Genomic DNA, 4,915 nt, shown 5'->3' on the forward strand with positions numbered 1-4,915 from the left:
GAATCACATCCTCTCCCAACCCTCCCAGCTCCAAGATTTTAGACACGTTTCCTCAGATGTGGAACCGGAATGCCAGTCAAAGGCCACAAGGCCATTTTCTCATTAAGCCTGGGAGCCACAGAGGCAGCTCGGCATCCTTTCTCTCATCCCTTCAGGACTGGGGAGCTGCGGCCCAGGCTGGCGTCTCCTCCCTCCCAAAGAGGTGCCAAGAAAACCACAAGACATCCATCTTCAAATCACATGGCTTCTTTGTCCCCATCAAATAACTTTATTCACACAAACGTCCCTTAATTTACAAAGCCTCAGACATTCATACACATTAGGGGGATCCACAGTGTTCAAGGAATTTAAATATAATGTATCATAGCAACCCAAGTAAACCAAGTACAAAAAATATTCATATAAAGTTGTTCACACGTAGGTCCTAGATTACCAGCTTCTGTGCAAAAAAGAAAAGAAAAATAGATGAACTAGTATTTGAAACTAACTTTGCGCCTGGGTTAAAACCTCCCTCACGTCTAAGTCGGCCCCACAGGAGTATTAAGAAGTCATTGAAATACACTCTGCTGCTCTGATGGGAAGAGAAGCCACTGGGGCTCAAAGGATTTAAAACGTCCCTCAGTGACACTCCCTTCCTCCTGTGGCCTCCCTTCTGTTCCGCCCTGCAATCTGAGTGGGTTCTCAGGCAACCGATGGCCATGTCAGTGCTCAGGGGCTGGGTATGAGGTGGCCAACGGCAGTGCATTTATCCCTCAATGGCTTGGATGCTTAGGTGGCCCAGTCCTAATGTCACACCTCTCCAGACCTGCCCTCAGCCCCTACCCAAGCCTTGAAGCGGCAGGATCAGAGTTGGGCCTGTGCTGTGCTGTCCCACAGGCTGTGCTACAGCCCACATGGGAGACTGGCAGAGGCAGATTGGCCTCAGCCTCCCAAACCTGGCAGCTCGAAGAGCTGGCTGCTGTGCGGCTGCCAGACAGGCCTAGGGAGGGGCAACAGTTAAGAGGAGTGATAACCCAAGAGACCACTTTGTGGAAGGGCCACCAGTGCCCCCTAGATGTGGGAGGAGGGGTGTGTGAGCAGGGCCAATGGAGGAAGGCGCACTTGGTGGGTGAGGCCGGAAGCCCAGGAAGTTTGGTGCAAGGTGGAGTCAGGGTCCCCTCCATAAGAGTAGAGGCCCAATCCCTGCTTTTCCAAGCCTCTGCAGGATACCTTGAGGTTGAAACCCAGAAATCTGTTCTACTAAGGTGTTTTCTGAAAAGGTAAATAGTCAACAGCACAAAAAGAAAGATTCCCACAATCCAGCTTTTTCCTTTTCTTAGGAAAAAACTCAAGCAAAAATAATAATCTTATTGCTCCACACACTGGTCTTCTAGGAGACAAATGATATGTTGTGAGGCTGAGAATCTCTGAGGGGGAATGACTGAGGCAGGGAACATCCAGGGCAAGGAGGCTGTGCAGACGGTGAGTGGTTCTTAGCACCACAGGGTCGGTGAGCAGGGGCCGAGGGCGCGTGCCACCCCCTTGCATCTCTGCCTTCACTGGCTCTGGGCCGCCGCCGGCAGTCCTGTCCAGAAAGCCGGGCTCTAGCTTACGTTACAGTACACCCATCTCCACCTGCGCTGGGCACTCTTCTCCGGCTGTAAACGGTATTTCTTACGTAAACAGGTAATACACTCCCTCAGGAAGGTGGTCACAGGACAAATCACATCTAGGTGGCAGGGAAGAATTCCCATTTTCCTGTCCCAAAGCCTCCAGGATGAGGTGAGACTACAGCCCCACCACCTTAGGCCCCAAAGCCCCCAGGTGAGACAGATGGAACCAGTCCTGAATGAACAGACTGTGACATCCTCCAGGCTAGGGGCTAAGTGACAGGGGACCTGCTGGGCAGTAAGAAGCAAAGACAGTCCCTGGCTATAGCTGCCCTGGTGGTGGTGGGGAGATGTGTGCCTGACTCCAGCCCTTGGGAAGTTACAGTTGGGGGAGGGGGCTCAAGGGATAGTCCTTCCCACGTGGCTATCTGTGAATGGGATAGACAGTGCAAGTGACCAATGGACACAGGGGGAAGGAAGCCACGCTACAACTGGGCCAGAAGGTCTAGCCAGGGAGGGCACTGGTATAAGGCACTGTGATCTGGCATGCTGCTTCCTCTCACTGACAGGTAGGGCCGAGAACCTCCCTCCAACAGGCTCTCCCTCCCACAGAGCCAAGAGAAGAACTGACTGCTGTTTTACGATGGGAACTCCTAGAGCTTGGGAAGGCCCAACAAACATGGTGGCACTGAGATGCTGACAGGCCTGGGACCTGGGTGGCGAGGCAGAGAGTAAGAGGAAGCTGAGCCACAATGGGAATGATTACAGTGGCTCTGCAGGTGCCCCCTGAGGTCAATCCCAAGGCTGGTCCACCGACTGTGGTAGAGCCAACACTTATTTGGGGCCAACTACAACTAACTAGCTGGGTGCTTGTGAGGTGGGCAAAACAGATAGCAGGGGATGGAAGGAGAAGAGAAGAGGGAAGGACAGGCACTTGGGGCGAAAGAGCTGGCCCCATTTGAGCTAGGGGAGGAGGTGCCACCACCAAGCACTGACTGAGTCCTGGAGATGAGGGTATGTGAAGCTGCCTACCCACCTGTGTCCACCTCACCCAAAAAACATGGACATCTCTCAACTACAGGGAAGAAAAACAATGAAGGGGGAGCAGTGATGCTCCAGGGCCTTATTCAGACAGAGCTTGAGAGACCCTGGGAGGGCAAATGAAAAAGGCAGGCTAAAGGTTAACAACTTGTTAGGCCTCAGCCTTCACCAGGGATTCTGGAGCGTGGGGCTCAGCCAGGGAGAGGTGGGGTGCTGAGTGCGGGGACTGTTTTTCCTATGTGCTCATGTACAGAGACAGCTGCCTCCAAGGGAAGGCAGGGTGGTGGGGCAGAGAAGGAACGTGCACTGCAACTAGGGGATGCTACTGTTCCAATTCTCCAAGCTGTAACTCAGAGTGCTCTCGGGAGGGTGCTTGAGAAGCCAAGAGTGCAGGAGGCGAGACACGCACTGTGAATCTCAGCCAAGTTGGGGAAGGGCCTGGTTATGCCCGTTGCCTGCTGGATCCTGCTAACCACAGCCAAATGTCCGCCCATGAGAGGAAGAAACCTTGGTATTGGAGGGCCTTGAGAGATGATCTCTGAGAATGTGAGAAAACACGTTGCCGAGTCTGGTTGTGCTGGTCACTCCCAACTCCCTGGGCCAAAGGACTGCTGCTTTGGAGGGAAATCCCTCCTTGGTCACATACCAACTTAAATGCCCTCCAACGTTCTCTCCCATCAATCCTATGCTGGTTTAGGTAAAACAAAAGCCAAAAACAACCCCCAAGGATCAATTCCTTTCCCCTTCCTCAGAGACCCTCTCTTATCTGGCCTAATGGGTGCCTTTAGAGTCGCCAAAGTAGTGTCTAGATAGACAACACAGGAGCGGTTCCCTTCTTGCACGGTACAGAGAAGCAACCCACTAGGAGGGAGGCCACGTTCAGAGAGGCTGCAAGAACGCTGTTACAGCACAAGAGAGGCTATGCAGACACTGGTGGTGGGGGTGAGGGGTCACAGCCAGGAAAGTTGTAAGGTGGCAAGCCCAGAAATGGGTACCTAAGAGTCGCAGGGGGTATACTGAGTCACATAAGACACCTCCCTGCTCTCAACGGGCCCATTCTTTTCCCATCAGACACATCCACACTGAGAGCTGGCACATAGCAGTAAGCCCCTAGGGGGTGGGGAGATGGTGCTTGACACTATGTCTGCTGGGCAAGGTCACAGGCCCTGGCACACAGGGCCCACCCTTCACTGCAAGGAGATGACAGGGGCAGCTGTTCAGAATACCCTGTTATTATGGCAATGGTCTCACCTGGATCTTAGGGATGTGGCAGTCTTTGTGACAACCAGGACCCTTGGGGGGCACATCTGGGAAGAAGACAACCCAGAGGCAGTAGGTGATGGGTGCTGACCTCACAAGTGGTGAAAGACGCCCACTGAAGACCCAGCTGTATCCCAGGCAGAGGTTTGGCACAACAGTTTTCTCCTGGGGGTCTTCCTCGGGAGGAAGAAAATTAACAGGTAGACTTGTAGAGCTGGGGTGGGGAGGCCACTCATCCGCCAAGGACGTGGGAGATAGATGATCACCCTCCACCCTCCTCCCCTCAGAGTTCCCGGTTAGAAAGGGCAGAAGGGGGAACTGGTTCCCACCACTGTAAAGTCCAGGTTGTGACCTGCAGCTTCCAACAGCTTAAAGAGAACACGCCACAGTTTAGTCCTTTCTTGAGTCTTCTAGGCCAAGCCCTGGTTGTCTTCTTCCAGGTGGTTCTTTGCCTCTGATCATTTCCAAGGCCCAAGGGCTAGCCATAACCAGCCCACCAAGGAGTTCGCCAGTTCCTGCATCTGGTGGGGAGGTGACCCAGAGGACTCTTTAGTCTTCATACCCCATTCCAAGAGGAATCTCCAAATTCTCTCTGGAGAGGCTGGCCTTCTCTGGGAAGTGAGGTGTTAAATTTAATAAGCAGAACTGAGAGATGTGTAAAAGAGAGACAGAAGGGAAAGACAAAAACAAAAAAGCTCCCCAACCCCTTATAAAAATTAAAAAATAAAATTTATACATATGCTTTGTCCATATTAAATTTCTTTAAAGAAACTGGTGCTTGTCCACAGCATAGCTTCCTGCTCTTCTGAAGTCGCAATTGGTTTAAAAAAAAAAAAAAAAGAAAAGAAAACAAAAGACAAAAAATAAAATAAAACTAAAAGAGGAAAACATCCAAACAAAGCTTCACATTGCCGGAGATCCAGCTGTCGGGAGATCGCCAACCAGCCAAGCCACCACCTGTACCCTCTGCCGTCCTCTGTGCGAGACATGATGAGACCGTGGGTCCCGAGGGATCAGCCTGCAAG

The 4,915-nt window shown here is 52.2% G+C and overlaps 1 protein-coding gene across 2 annotated transcripts in view; it reads right to left on the reverse strand.

The window, feature by feature from the left end:
• Positions 1 to 230: 230 nt before the first annotated feature.
• STK35 (serine/threonine kinase 35) overlaps positions 231 to 4,915 on the reverse strand; it is a 48,481-nt gene continuing 43,796 nt past the window's right edge. Inside the window, exons 4-5 of one of the 2 annotated variants that reach the window (XR_010319226.1) lie at positions 3,882 to 4,908; positions 231 to 439 (exon numbers count right to left, since the gene is read on the reverse strand). The gene's annotated coding sequence lies outside the window, so the exon portion shown is untranslated. Of the gene's footprint in view, positions 4,909 to 4,915 lie in introns of both variants that reach the window. The other variant, XM_010591580.3, reaches the window with a different exon arrangement.

The sequence above is a fragment of the Loxodonta africana genome, chromosome 24 (genome assembly GCF_030014295.1).
Source record: "Loxodonta africana isolate mLoxAfr1 chromosome 24, mLoxAfr1.hap2, whole genome shotgun sequence".
Classification (NCBI taxonomy): domain Eukaryota; kingdom Metazoa; phylum Chordata; class Mammalia; order Proboscidea; family Elephantidae; genus Loxodonta; species Loxodonta africana.